The 16,183-nt window shown below is 40.3% G+C and overlaps 1 protein-coding gene and 1 pseudogene across 9 annotated transcripts in view; both read right to left on the bottom strand.

The window, feature by feature from the left end:
* UNC5D (unc-5 netrin receptor D) overlaps window positions 1–16,183 on the bottom strand; it is a 531,172-nt gene that overhangs the window by 436,586 nt on the left and 78,403 nt on the right. The gene's annotated exons all lie outside the window — the stretch shown is intronic.
* LOC114198152 (protein transport protein Sec61 subunit beta pseudogene) lies at window positions 7,106–14,544 on the bottom strand (annotated as a pseudogene).

Below are 16,183 nucleotides of genomic sequence, written 5' to 3'. Positions count from 1 at the left end.
AGGCACTGCCTCCATGAGAAGTAACTCCTTCAGCAGACAATGGTCACCACCTTCTCTAAAATCCTCTAGCACTTGTCAGTAACACCAATTTGGATATGCAATCTAATATAACCTTTGGATGAATCCTTCATGACATTCCTGCGTAAGTGAATAACTGTAAGCCGTGAGAATGATAAAAAGTAGTCTTTAAGGGGAATTTGCAAACAAATTCATTTATGTTCGAAATAGCAATGCTACAGAATCATAAGTGCCATCCGACATCTGAGGCTCTGAAAAACAGTGGCCACCACATACAATGAGGTACCTCGGTGCTGCGATTGGAAGAACTGAAGCTTGTAGCAGCCACGAGGTAAAAGGGAACCAGACAGCAAAGAAGATCTTTAATTCGTTTATTAAAAGTATAACTCTTCGGGGCGCCTGGCTGGCTCAGTCGTTAAGTGTCTGCCTTCGGCTCAGGTCATGATCTCAGGGTTCTGGGATTGAGCCCCATGATGGGCTCTGTGCTGAGCTGGAAGCTGGCTTCCCTTCCCCCTCTCCCTCTTCCCCCACCCCACCCCCTGCTCACATGCACTCTCTCTCTCTCTTCATAAATAATCTTTAAAAAATAATTTTAAAAAAAAAAACAGAAAATGCCCAAACTGGGAAATATTTCCCAGATAAAGAGATATCTTCGTTTATCTATTAAGCACTCCAACACAAAACATCGAGACTAACAACACCTCCCTGAAAAAGTAAGTTACAGCTAGAAAAGCAATTTGCCACAAAGAAAAGAGAGTTTTTCTAACGTACAAAAAAAAGCATCAATATTGAGAGTGGTCAAAAAAAAAAAACCAGATGTTTTACAAGACACTATTTATTGATTTATTTGTTATTTGCCTATCAGATTGACAAAGACTAAGATAGAATGATGACCTCTTGGGTTTTTGAGGTCCTGGCAAAATCACCATAGCCATGTACTGCTGGAAGATAAGTTGGCAACATAGATCCGAATAGTTGAAAATAGCGATCTCCAACCTAGTAATTCCACTTCTGCAAATGATCCTAAGGAAATTATCAAGTCAGTACATAAATACGTACACAGCATAACTATGATAGGAGAAAAAAATGGAAATACCATACATGCCCAGTAGGAGACTGGGAAAATAAATTATAGTCTTTCATTGAATCTATGATATAGTCTTTGATTAAATCTATGAAATCCAATAGTAGTGATGACCGTGCATACATAATTATTAAAAAGGAAAGTATTCCAAAAAAAGGAAAGTATCTGTGTATCGCTAACTAAAAAAAAAAAAACTGTCACAGAAAAATAAGGCATGCTATAAATATCTGTGTAATAGAACACATTTTATTAATCAGTTAATTTCTTCAGATCACCCCAACCCCACCCAACCTGCTAAGGGAGACTGGGGATCTGCTTCTGCATTTACTTTCTTCCAAGCTTTCTAACGGGGGACCCAGCTAGTCAGACATCTTCTTTCGGACTTCTTTCCCTTTTCATGGGCGGAGGGAGAGGGGGAGAGAGAATCCCAGACTACCCGCTGAGCAGGGAGCCCGATGTTGGGCTCCATCCCATGACCTGAGATCACGACTCGAGTCGAAACCAAGAGTTGATGCTCAACTGACTGAGCCACCCAGGTGCCCCTTCTTTCAGACTTCTAATATCATGTAAATTTAGGAACAAAAAGGATGGGAATAGAGAATAATTGATACCAATCTAATTCTGGGTAGATTTTTGTGTGTATGTGTGAGTTTTAGAAGAAGTTGTACTACTAAAAAGAAAAAAGTGCAGGAGGTGCTCTAGGATTTGACAGGTGCGGACAGAACAAAGGGTATGTTAGAAGTGAATTACCATGTTTCACATACTTATTAACCTTTAAATAGTCCAAGAAAAACAATTAAAGAATTTGTTCTACTTTAATTGCTTCTCTGTTGATGGATGTCTCCTTTTGAACACAACACAGCTCTGAGACTAGACTCTGGGTTCATGGTTAGGGGCATGAGACAGTACGTGATTTGACCCCCACATTCACCTCTAGATGTTGTGTGACTTAAACTTTTAAGTTTTGATACACGAAATTTCTAGTTCTTCTATAAAGAACATTCATTGCTAATAAAATAAGTATACCTCACAAAGAGTTACTGAAAAGCTGAGTTGCTATATAAATGTTTCTCAGGTGCTCATTCTACTTTCTCGGCATTATTTAAGTTTTTACTCCCCACGCCCAAAGCAACCTCTGAGACAGGGATGTAAGTGAAAGTTGGTTTCTTTGGGATGTATTGCTAGGAAGCACTGGAATGTACATGGAAAACAGCAATGCCTGGAGGTATAGTGATCGAAAGGAAGCAGGGAAGGGAAGGAGGCCAATACGGGATCTAGATCTGAGCAGGCTGCTCTGTACCATGGGGCCCCATCCTACTGGGAATCTCTAAGAGATGGATGCTGTTGGATGCTTTCAGAGCTGTGCCCGCCTCGAGGTATTTATCCACCAATTCTCTTGCATTTCCATCTCCAACAAACCCACCCTCAGGTCCATTATGGTCAGCCTGAAAAAGCCCACAGGAGCAGGATCCAAGGAGTGGCCCCACTCGTTCTGAGTAAGGAAGCATCAGCTACCTAGTGACAATGCCATAAGTTATTCTGGAAGTTCCTTCCTTTCCTACACCCTCCCCATGGTAGTACTCAGTCTAAATAAGAAGTGTTACAGGGACACCTCAGTCAGTTAAGTGTCCAACCCCTGGTTTTGGCTCAGGTCATGATCTCGGAGTCCTGAGATCAAGCCCTGCATCAGGCTCCCTGCTCAGTGGGGAGTCTCCTTCTCCCTCTTCCTCTGCCCCTCCCACCCCCTGTTCCCTCCCCCCGCTCATGCTCTCTCTCTCAAATAAATAAATAAAATCTTAAAAAAAAGAAGTATTATAAGGTAACACTAATCTCCCCCAATACATCTGGGTCCTATATCTAATGTCCTTAGAATGCAAGCCCTTGGAGAGCAACCTGCCCCAAGAACATCGTCCACTGTACTTGGTCTTCATCTGTGTTCTCACCCAAGATATTTGGTTCTTGGCTGATGAACTTAGTAAACAACAAACAAAAAAAGAACACATTTGATGAGAATACAAATATATGGTATAATTTAAAGTGTGATTCCATTCTCATCTAATTATAGAAATTAGAGGCAGGAAAGAAAAAGAAGAGGAAGTTGATAGACTGGACTAGAAACAAATGTTTTTTTTTTTTTAAACATTTATTTCTTTTTAGAGAGAGAGAGAGAAGAGAGAGCACCAAGCACAAGTAGGGGGAGGGTCAGAGGGAGAGAATCCTTCAAGCAGACTCCCTGCTAAGCAAGCAGCCCACCGTGGGGCTCGATCCCACAACCCTGAGATCATGACCCGAGCTAAAACCAAGAGTCGAACACTTAACTTACTGAGCCACACAGGCACCCTGAAACAAGTGTTTTTTTTTTTTTTTTGAGTCCTCATTAGATACAATCTGTACCTCAACACGCTATGACAAAGTTTCTCCTCTCTGAGTGTCCCCAGAGCAGCAGTGTCAGCTCCCCTAGGAGCTTGTTGGAACCACGAATCCCTAGCCCTCAGCCCAGATCCACGAAACTTCCCAGAAACTCCAACAAGACCTCCAGGAGATTCTGATGCATGCTCAAGTTGCTCAAGAGAACCGCTCCTCAGAAGACTGGTTTCAAATTGTAGCTTATATCGCGTTGCTGCAGAAACTTGCTTAAATGTTATGGCGCTATAGCAGTTAAAGATGACGAGTCACATGGTCTGCAGCTGAATTTGTGCTACAACAATATCCCTTCTGCATTAGACAGAAGAAGAGATACAAAGGAAATCTGGCAAATAGTAACAACTGTGGACTATAAATGCAGAGCACATGACACACAGTCTTCCCAGAGATCGTGTTATAATAGGTCTGTACTCAGGAATCTGGGTTTTTACCAAGTATCCTGGGGTTTCCTTAGGATGATGGCTTACATCGCTTTAAAAGAACATGGTTAAAAGAAACTGCTGTATCCTGAGATTAAGAATTCCTCATAACAGGGCACCTGGGTGGCTCAGTTGGTTAAGCGACTGCCTTCGGCTCAGGTCATGATCCTGAAGTCCCGGGATCGAGTCCCATGTCGGACTCCCTGCTCAACGGAGAGTCTGCCTCTCCCTCTGACCCTCTTCCCTCTCGTGCTCTCTATTTCTCATTCTCTCTCTCTCAAATAAATAAAATCTTTAAAAAAAAAAAAGAATTCCTCATAACAGTGAGGTCATATAATACATGTCTTTCTCTGACTGACTTATTTCTCTCAGCATAACACCCTCTAGTTCCAACCACGTCATTGCAAATGGCAAGGTGGGGGGTGGGAGGGATGGGGTGGCTGGGTGATAGACATTGGGGAGGGTATGTGCCATGGTGAGCACTGTGAATTGTGTAAGACTGTTGAATCACAGACCTGTACCTTTGAAACAAATAATACATTATATGCTAAAAAAAAAAAAGAAGAAGAAGAAGAAGAAAAAGATATCAGGAAGGGAAAAATGAAGGGGGGTAAATCGGAGGAGGAGACAAATCATGAGAGACGATGGACTCTGAGAAACAAACTGAGGGTTCTAGAGGGGAGGGGTGGGGGGATGGGTTAGCCTGGTGATGGGTATTAAAGACGGCACATACTGCGTGGAGCACTGGGTGTTATATGCAAACAATGAATCATGGAACACTACATCAAAAACTAATGATGTAATATATGGTAATTAACGTAACATAATAAAAAAAAGAAAGAAAAAAAACTGCTGTAGACAAATTCCATATTTCTTAGTATATGATGGATTTGGCAAAACAGTCATCTACCCCAGAAGATACAAGCAATTTATATTTGACAGACCAAATCTGTGGATGGTTTTATGGTGTATTTCTCTGGCCCATGCTCCCGTTATTTGCACACAGTGGTTACCAACAACTTTCCTGATGGTTCCTATTTTCCTGCACCTGACACAGAAGACCATAATGAATGTGCTTTGAATCAGGACACATAGCAAAACTCGCCATGTGGTCACTCACTAGAGGACTGAGTCAGTCCCACACAATGAATAAGAACGAGTATCAATGGGTACAAGAACAACCTTCCTTCTTTCTGTCTGTCCACGAGGCACAATCTGACCTACCTGGGATTCTCAGGTCACAGGGTGGATAAACACCCTGAGGCAGGGACAACTCTGAAAGCATCTAACAGCATCTCTCAGACCTTTCCAGCAGGATCGGGCCCCAGGGTGCAGAGCAACCTGCTCAGATCTATATCCTATATTGGCCTCCTTCCCTTCCCTGCTTCCTTTCGATCACTATACCTCCAGCATCGCTATTACCCATTTACATGCCAGTGCTTCCTAGCAATATATTCCAAAGAAACCAACTTTCAGTTACATATTAGAGACAAGATTCCTATCTGTGAGCTCCACTGAGCCCTAAAAATTCCATGAAGGGCTTTGTTTAGACCACACATCACCTTGGGAGAAATCACTTCAATAACTGCAACAGTGGTGAGTTAAATTTTTCAGGATATTACAAGGTTGACAGCCAAGAGTCTTGAGGATGGGGGTGGGAGACAAAACCTATATTCTACAGTATTGATACCATGAGGCATGCCATTTAGGCTACTATAAAATTATAATGCTTGACATTTTGCCCTACTCTCCTAAGTACAAATAAATGAAAAGAAAAAAACCACATACTACTGCATGAGGCATTTATACAACATCTTTTTAAATATGTTTGTCTCATAAAGCTGAATTAACTATGATTTTCTCATTTTAAAAATGTTAGCTGGTGGCTGCACGTTTCACCCTTAATTCCATTTATAGGAAATATTTGTCACATCACTGGCCACTTGTTAAGAACATGTTTCATTATTAGTTATTTCTCCTATCAAAGATGTGTCTGTTCTACCTAATTTATATGATTATTAAGCAGCTTGACTTTCTTCTGAGTCCTTGTACAAAGGTTATATCAAGATGACAAGCCAAAAGATTTTAAAATGGTGGAAAAGAAGAGGAAGAAGTAAGTGCAATGCTGTTAGCATATCCAAGGATCAGTTCAGTCAACTTCATTCAAATCTGTCCCTTCTAAAAACAAAAGCTTCTCCCTGACACTCCTGCCCCAATTTGGTTATGGTTTTGTCTGCTTACTACCTTTCTACCTGGAAGACTATCTGAGCAATAAGTCAAGTCAGAATTCAAACCCACGTAACACTGAACTCTACTCAAAGAGAACTGTTGTTTAACTAAGCCCTACCTTTTTTCCACCTTAGATATATATCAAAAATGGATGCCAAATGTCTTATATTTCACACATTTAGTTTTGAGTACTTATAAAAATCATTTCTAGATTATAATGGAAAAATTCTGAACTATTTCAATATAGTTTATACGGTAGAAAATTCTAGGAATTTTACTCTGAGTGTTATAGTTCCCCAAAATTGGTATCTTGGTGATTTCATTGTGTTAACACAGAATATAGTAAGTGAATAATCACAGAGAACTGCTGTTACAATAGTCATAGTAGGGTATGTTCCTAAGTTCTGAAATCAACCATTTTTATTTTTATCTTTTTAAAGATTTTATTTATTTATTTGACAGAGAGAGACACAATGAGAGAGGGAACACAAGCAGGGGGAGTGGGAGAGGGAGAAGCAGGCTTCCTGCGGAGCAGGGAGCCCGGCACAGGGCTCGATCCCAGGACCCTGGGATCATGACCTGAGCCGAAGGCAGATGCCCAACGACTGAGCCACTCAGACGCCCCTGAAATCAACCATTTTTCAAATATGGAAGATAAGATTTAGAAAACCATTCTATTCTCTTGGAAATATCTTATACTCTCAGGAAGAAGGTGGGTATCAAATGAATAGATTTTTGACCAAAATACTTCTTTTTTAAATGAATTAAAAAGTTTATTAGCCATAGAAAAAAACTGATTCCTTAAATCAATTCTTGTTAAGTTCCCTGTAAAACAATAAGCTTACAGAATATTTCTTTCTCACAAACAGAAAGTCCAAGATATGTTTTTTTCCTTCTTCTTCAGATGACAGACAGATGGATGTAACCGAATCTATGAACAAGTGTACTTGCCCCAAATGTGCAACATAAATACAGAAATGATGAACAGAAGACTCATAACCAATACTGGAACAGGGACAACCTTGAGCCCAGGTGAGTTTTCTGTGTAGAATCACCACATGCCCCCAGTGGCCACTGCGGCTGTGCGCCCTGCGTTCCTTGTTCCACAGCTCACATTTTTTTCTCTGCCGGACTGTGGATCCAGCCACCCGGGTGGCCACTGCTTTGCTGGGGGAGTGCCCGATGAGCTCACATTAGTGCCACTGAAGGTTGGACCAGGTATGCTGAAAACTGGAAGGCGCTGGAGGCTGAAACTGACAGCCAAGAAGCAGACGGTGGAGTCCTCAAAGGACTGGCGGCTGCCAAAATACTTTTTACCCACCCAACATCTGACTAGAAATATGTGGCCTCTGAGCTTCAAGGCTGTAAATCAACAAATCTTTTTGTCCCCTTGTGTGGCTACTATGTATATCCCAACTCTAGGGTCACCAAGTCAGAGTCCTATTTGTTATCCATGCTCTGTACACTAGCATACACATATTCAGTTGTTTCTCCCTGTGGTATATCCCATATGACCAAACACACTATGAACAGGGGAGCGGAGAATTCTGGACATGGGTGCCAGAGACAAAACAGATATAAATTCTCTGTAAATTGCAAATGGAAGATCCCAAATTATCCCAACGACCACGAAGAGATACTCACTTTCTCCACCCCCATCTGATGCCTTATTGTTTTTATCTACACTTTATAATGCCCACGTAAACCCACAAACACACCAAACTCATGAGCATATTGCAAGTAAAGCAATCTGTCACTAATAAAATCCCACAGAGTAAAAACAGTTCTGGTCCACACACAACCATGTGCTAGGTTGATGTATCTGTCATTCAACAGTTTACAATATTTTCCATAATCCTGTGCAGGGTGTCCAACAAGGCATTCCCAAGAATATCTGTACTTAAAAACATATTCCTGCTATCAGACAGAGAAGTATTTTGTATTATAGGGATAAACCGATTTTGCGTCCTTCTGTGAGCATGGGATGTGCAAGGGTGCCTTTGAAAATGCTTTCACCAGTCCTGTCCTCCTGCCTTGTTAAATGCACTGTGGATGGGGGCATAGAAGGGTAAACAGCAAGTGTGAAAGCAGTAAAGAAACTGGAGTGTTTCAGGGCGCCTGGGTGGCTCAGTTGGTTAAGCGACTGCCTTTGGCTCAGGTCATGATCCTGGAGTCCCGGGATCGAGTCCCGCATCAGCTGCTTCTCCCTCTGGCCCTCCCCCCATCATGTGCTCTCTCTCTCTCTCATTCTTTCTCTCTCTCAAATAAATAAATAAAATCTTTAAAACAAAAAAAGAAACTGGAGTGTTTAGTGTTTCTAAACAGTGAGGTAGGAAGAAAAGTCATATTGAAGTCAGACATAGGAACAGAACTTTTCCTTTGCCCCAATGTCCCAAGGCTAATCCTTCAGTGGTCTCTAACAGAGAATCTCCAAGGTCACTGGAAAATCTGAATATGAGTTATGCACCCACTGCTCTTTGGCTCAGTTGATCTGGTTCTTAAATCTATCCTAGGGAATCAAACATTGTTTTTTGGGAAATCATCTCATGGGCCTTTCTTATTTTACACACACACACACACACACACACACACACACACACACACACACAAAGCAAAACTTGATTAAATGAATATTGCTGAAGGCATCACTGAATTTTAGACACAAATCCCTCCTGTCAATTGCTATTAGTTGCTCAACATTTAGAAAACAAAGAAAAAAACCCTTAAGAATAGCAAATTTGAAAATTTGGATAAATCTCCCTTTTGGGAGACTGGCATCTGGCAGCCTATCCTGTGAGAATAGATTCTAGAGAAATTTCTACATTCTACAGGAGAATATATTACCTTTATGTTACATGATCATTTAATTCCCCAGAAATTAGGTTAAAAAATAAAGACATTCAAGAAGATCAATGGATGAAGGTTGAAAGGTTTCATTTTGAGCTTCCTTTTAAAACACTGAACTAGCACACTGATTATGAATACTGTACAATTTTAATATAATCATTTGCATTCTGTAAACATTTTAAAGCAACGAGAAAGCAAAAGGCAAATTAAATTATTACCGCATGCCAATCAATTTGGATAATGCAGAAGTGAAAAAATATCACAAACACAGACCTTTAATAATTTATAACTTTGACAGTAATAACTAAAAATATGATTACCACTTTGGAAATGTTGAAATTAAACCAACAATTGACTTTCTTGACTATCTGATTTGCCTTTTTTTTTTTTGCCCCAGAATAGGGAAAGATAATAGTTTTTCCATATTTGCACAGAATGAGGCTTTTATAGTTTTTCCAACAAAGATGATCAGAAGTTGAGTTTGTTTGAGAGAAAACATTCTAGCAATTTACTGAAGGGAACAAAATTCAATGTATGCTGTGTACCACACAGGAATGCTAAGAGGAACTACCCACAAATTGGGGCATATTCTCTGAACTCCGTAGGAAAAGCTGACTGCTTTCTTGAGGACTGGAAGCTGAAGTCAATCCATGTGCTCAGTCCCAGCAGACCCACTGAATAAGCTAAATGCATGAATAAAATGTCAGTAGTGGCCCAAAACATCCCTTCCTTATGTCAGAATGGAAAGAAATCATTCTGTTTAAAAGCAAGCTCTAAAGATACTGCCAAATAAACTTCCCCTGCCTTTGAGGATTCCGCAAAGAAAGTAACCAGTGTTTAATTGAAGAGATATTAGCAACAACCTTAGAAACTCCTATCAAAAATCCTCTCCAGCAGATGGCCCTGGTGGTCCTGTGGAGATGTGGGGGCAGGGAGACCGAAATTTATTAAGAGACACTGATGTCTCCCTCAAGTGTGCATCTGAAAAAGACAGCATTTCTGTCTGATCATTCTGCAGTTCCAGTCTATGATATATTATATCAGAATTTATAACCACTGCAGTATTTCTAAATCATTACTCTCCAACAATGGGGTCAGCAGTTTGAATATTACTCAGGGAAAAGCAGCTATACATATAAATAAATAAATATGAAAAATGCAAATAATAGTTCTGACAAAATAGAGCAGGGTGGTTATTGGACAGCAATTGCTCACTGGCATCTGTTCATCCAGCTGCTAGTTGAAAAGACGGACAGCAGGTGTCAATTTAAGTGCAGTGTTATGGTTAATTTCATATAAGGCACTGCTGAAAAGAATATCCAAACAACAGTAAAACTAAAAATAAAGTAGAAGAAAAATCAGCGTTTCCTTGTGTCTCTCTGGGCTTTGTGTTGCAAAAACCACATCCCAGAAGAGGGACCTTCCTCCACGTACTATACCACAGTTGGGAGGAAAGCAAAATGTCTGCGTACTGCTCACGTCTAAGAGACTTTCAAGCAAACTTGGAGAGAGGGTGGCTGCTCGGCTCTGACCCTCTGTCAGTGGTGATAAAACCTGAGAGCTCAGCTCTGTCTCCTGTGATACCTGACTGGTTTTCAGCATGCAGACCAAAAAGATAACAGCACTGAATGTGGACACCCAGTGCGGACTCCTGCATAAATGCATTAATATCTACACCTCTCCTTAAGCAACCATAAAACTCTCCATGGGCATAATTAAAAAATGATTTCAACTCAATGTTTAGATTTGAGGGAGCGCCAGAATGGTTAAAGAAGTATCTTGCCATGTAATGTGTCACCGAATCATAGATTTTTGAGCTGGAGGCTAATTCTTCTAAGTGGCAGAGAGGTTAAATGATGTCCCCAAAGCAACAGAGCTAATAAGGAAAGTGGGTCCCCTCTCAATGTAGAGATCACTCCTCAATTACTACACCAGAACTCAAGGAGAAGCTACAGAATTGCATTGTCTTTATCTTAGCTCTTTTATCATTGACTTTTCATATATAAATGGATATTTATTATTAACCCTCATTAAACTGATTACACATAAAAAATTTAAAAAATAAACTGATTACACATTCCGTGCATTTTAATATATGGATAGTCTTTTAGAAACTGAAATCTCTCATGTCAATCTATCATTTCAAAGGTTGCCAGCCTGGTAAGCATTCTATGTATTTCATTAGCTAATAACCATGTACATACCTCCTGTTACAATGAAACATATCTTTTAAATAGAGTATTTATTAGATGTGCCATTATATATGACGGCATAATCCCTTTTCACATGAATGAACTTTCCCGAGAAATAAAGCTAAAAAATTTCAACAATGAAATTTTCTACAGTTTTAAAATATTTAAAGTTAAAAAAGATTACAGTTAAGATGATCAATGCTTCCTATATATAAGCCAGGCACAGTGCTAAGCAAACACTTCACATGAATCATATGATTTAATCCTTCTAACAGACTTGCGCCTTACATACCAGAGATGCAATGACTAATGTAATGTCATAAGCTACTCAGTGGTACAACAGAGATTTAAATCCAAGTAGTCAATGTACATTTAGCATATGACCCAGCCCTTTCCCTCCTAGGTGGGAAGAGACCCAAGAGGCTGAATGCATAGCCATACAAAGACTTGCAAATGAAGGCTCACTACAGTTTTATTTGTAATAGTCAAGTAGTGGAAACTATCTAAACGTCCATCATAGGTAAACAGATAAACTTTGTCACATGTACACACAATGGAACACTACTCAGCAATAAAAAGTAACTACAAGGTACATGAATCTCAAAACAATTAAGCTGAGTGAGAATTTTGACCCCAAAAAAATAACGTATATAATTCCACTTACATAAATTTCTAGAAAATGCAAACTAATCTACAGTAACACAAAGCCTAACAGTAAACGTCTGGAAGGCGAGTACACAGTAGACAGGGACAGACTCAACAGGTGTGAGGAAATGTTTGAGGGTGACGGGTGAGGTTATTAATTAGAGTGACAGTTTCACATAGACTATATAGGTCAAAATTCATCAAATTGTGCCCTTTGTGTGCGTTTATTGTACATTAATTGTACCTAAATTTAAAAAGCTAGCATTCCAACTCCAAAGCTTGTGCATTAGCCCACACAGCATATATAGCCTCAGATATGATAAAATTTCTACGTAGCATAAGAAGCATATTGAGTCCAAATTCAGTTTTACTTAGTGCAACATCACTTATCTGCCCCTATTTAAGATATAAAGGGCTAATTGATCTACTGTGTGATTGTTACCTCCCTGCAAGTGAAATCCCTAGGGAAAAATCTGTTTTGATCAATTCGCCCTTACCCCGAATGGCCCCACGCTGTTGCTGCATTTTCACTGATGCAGCCCATCTTCCCCAGCTGCGATCTCTACAGGTACGTTTCGCTTCTCTACGTGGCTCTATTCTCTTACACATTCTTTTCATCTATTTTCCTCGCTGTCTGCTATTCCAATCCCTGAGGTAAGAAGTTACGTAAAAATGGTAAGCACACCCTGCATATAAAATTAAGTGGAAAAAAATCTTCAAACTGGATCTGTGCTGAAGGAGGCTCTCTGCCACACGTTACCTACATAGGAAAATGCTGTTAGAAGCATTTCTATTGATGTTGATGGCTCACTCATTTAAGAGTACCTAGGTTCAAACCTGAGTCCCTCCCAAAATTCCCCACAGCTGAACACTAGGTAATTGGTAATTGACACAAGTCACAGTATTATTTTAACATTTTAAAACATTGTAGTATAAAGCACCCTATGTTCTAAACTTAACTTTGTCATATTAGGTTTACCCCCAAATAATGATTAAAATAAATACTCATTCCCCAGCTTCAGAGAGAGCTAGAAGTTACACAATTTGAGGAGATCACTTTAAGACTACAAAATAACAAATACAAAACTATGTCAGGATATGGAACCGGCCCCAGGCAAGTAAGAGGGATAATGCTTAAATGTCTTTAGCTACATGTCCACCTCTGTTCTCAGAGCAGCTTATTCATAAGGTGATTTAGGACCTGTTCCTCTCCCCAATGGGGCTGGGATATCAGGCAGCAAGCTCTTGATGAGAGCTGTAGGTTAACCCCACTCAGAAGGGTGATCAGTATCTGGAGTTCTGATGGGTACCTATGTGGGCCCAGTGAATGCTGGAGTGGGAACCATCTGGTGGTAATGCTGCACCTTCCCAGACCTCAAACTAAACCCATTCCCCTGACCCCACTGCAGTTACCATGCAAGGTTGGATCGAGGGGGGTATTTAGCATTTGTCAATGGTGGCCCGTATCAGATATCTTAGCCCAGAAATGAAACATCCGGAACTTGCTTGGTCTTAAGCAGGACTGATCTGACCCTATATAACTGAAAGTTGATTGTGTGAAATTATACTGTTTAGTTACCAGTATTTTCTCTTTTAAAACCACATACTAGTCTTAGTAACAATGCTCTGACCATCAGTGCTCAGGGTATGCTAACTGCAGCCACTAAAACAAAAGAGCTGCTAAATTTCACAAGAGTTTCAGTGAAATCTTTGCATTTTGAAAAATACTTAGGGTTATTACTAAATAGTAAAGGACAGACACGTGCTTGGTGGTGGTGGAGACATTGCCGCTATCCTCACTAGAACTTGGAAGATTTGCATTTGGGAATATAAGACCAGGCACTTTGAGAGTGAGCTTTTTATAAGTCTGCTCTGCTGCATTACAGTAGTATATAGTAAAGGCCTCCAGAATGGATACAGATTGAATGCTACACCTGTATCTGACATTATTATATTTAAAAACTGCTAGGTGAGCACACTCCTAGCATCATGCCCACCCTAGTTTTAGCCTGTTTGGGCCTGAATCAGCAAGCTTATGATTTTATCCCTCTATAGAGGGTCCTCACGGAGTCATGCTGAAGTCTCAATCCACAGTAGGTGGTTCAACTGCAAGGCTTCCCTACATTAAAAGAAGAGCTTGCTCCCTTCAGGCAAGAGTGCAAGTGAAATAACAATGACTACCAAATATTGAACTTGACCTATATGCAAGGAACTATGCCTTATAGGTACTGAGCCCACCTCTCCCAAGTTCTGGGCAAAGGAAACATTGTATTCCCCTTTTCCAATGAGGTACAGAGAGAAGCCCTTGGCAAATTTCCTACCTACCATCAGTAGTGATAGAAGCAGGATGTGAGGCTGAATCCAAAGCCCATTCTTATCTTGTATCAGGCAGTTGGACTGCGTTCGTGTCACTTTCATTATCCTTCTTGATAAGAACTGACTCAGGATGGGAAGGAAACATTATAAAACTTTGTATGTTAGTTAAGCCTGACCTCAAAGGTTGGTCCGTGTACAGAGACTGGTGCAACTGACTGGTAATAGAAACTGGAGTAACTTTCTCTCTGGTTAGCTGCTGAACTATCAGACAAGCGGTGGAGATGATAGAAGACATGAGGATAAGACAGGTAGACACACAGCTCCTATCTGCTCCGCCAGTCTGCAGGTCCTCTTGCAGTTCTGTGGCCATTGCTACCTCCATGAATGGAACAGTCTACCACATGAGAGAAGCAAAGGGCTCTGTGAACATTCACGGCACTGAGGCTGGGACAGAGGCAATGTCCATGCTCTGGGGTCTATAAACTGCTAGAGAAGGGAGTGGTCATGGTCATCAACTTTGGTTGTTTTAATTTTTTTGCATCATTGGACTTCAAGCAAGCCCAGTGGCCTCCCCAAGATACAAGCCCTGTGCCTTTTTATGGTTTCAAGTATCTATATATAGGCTTATGAATTAACATCTATTTCTCTCTCTCTGGTTTTTTCTCTTTTTCTCAGCTCTCATCTTCCCCCATCTTGCTGCCTTTATTTCTCTCCCTCTCAACAAATCCCCTTTGAATAACAATTCCTAAAAAAAAAAAAAAAGAAAAGAAAAGAAAATTCAAGACTAATATTAACTTAGCAAACAACAAACCAACCAACCCATCAATGGCAACCCTAAGCAACCCAGAAAGCACTTAAAAGAAAGGAAATGAGGCTGCCTTACATTTTTGGTCTCCCTAGGGCAAAATGCTTTACAGTGTGACAGTGCACTTCACTTATACAATCATTTTTAAACTCACTTATCACTTTATCCACATTTTGTATAATGCAGCGAAAGAATACACTTGAAAGCCAAAGCATCCATGCATTAAGGAGGCCTGTCATGGTTCATATCGAGTTCAATTTTATAGGTTTTTTTATTGCAGCCCCCAGCTATGCCACTATATGGTAATCAAAGTCAGCTTCATTCATATCATCTTATGTATATTTCAGATTTCCAAACTCAGGGTTAGAAGCCTAAATGTATTTTGTTTTTCAAACATTCTGGAAAATGATAGAGGCCCTGCAAAAACATATCTAGATTGGATCTAAATGGAATTATACCACTACAGCTGAAGTGAAGACCAACTGGAATAAAGCAATAGCTGTTTGCCCACTAACTGGTGCATCAGCTGGCGGTTCTGAATGATTTTTCTAGTCTCCACTTCTCACTGTATTCGTCAGAGTTTGGAAGAGACCTCAGAGCTCATTTAACCCTTCCCACCACATTTTAAAGCTGAAGAAAAAGGGGGTGCAGAAAAGGGATGTGAATTATCGGGGTCACAAAGTGAAAAGTGGTGTAGATGCAACTCAAACCTTGATCTTCTAATTATAAGCCTGTGGTTTGTTTCAACAGAATTCAGTCTCTCTCTTGATTCAAGAAGCCCTTCTGAGCAATGACTGTGACAAAGACTGTGTTAAAGAATGGAAATCTAGTGCTAAGGACTGAGGCCATGGAGTCAGAAGAATGAAGAGTCTGAAGCTGGCTCGCCCACCTGCTACCTCTGTGACTGGGCAAATCACTTAGCACCTGTGAAACCTCAGACAAGTTACTAAATTTCCCAATGTTATTCCATAATCATCCCCTCCTTTGTGAGTGTGAACAATTAAATGAGATAATGCAGCTGAAGTGTTCAGCACAGTGCCTGGAATTTATTAAAGGTGCACTAAATGTTAGCTATTGTCATTACAAGGTGAAGAAAGCATTGCCCATACCTGCTCAAGGGCTATAAATACAAGTCTAGAGACCAGCAGAGAAATGCTGAATTAATAATGGGATAAGTTCAGAACAGTCCTGGAGGCAAATGCAA

Source organism: Eumetopias jubatus, unplaced genomic scaffold, assembly GCF_037043125.1.
Source record: "Eumetopias jubatus isolate StellerSeaLion01/CBP00866 unplaced genomic scaffold, mEumJub1_p1.0 scaffold_2, whole genome shotgun sequence".
Classification (NCBI taxonomy): domain Eukaryota; kingdom Metazoa; phylum Chordata; class Mammalia; order Carnivora; family Otariidae; genus Eumetopias; species Eumetopias jubatus.
The sequence above is the reverse complement of the archived record's forward strand: the minus strand, read 5'-3'. Positions and strand labels throughout refer to the sequence as shown.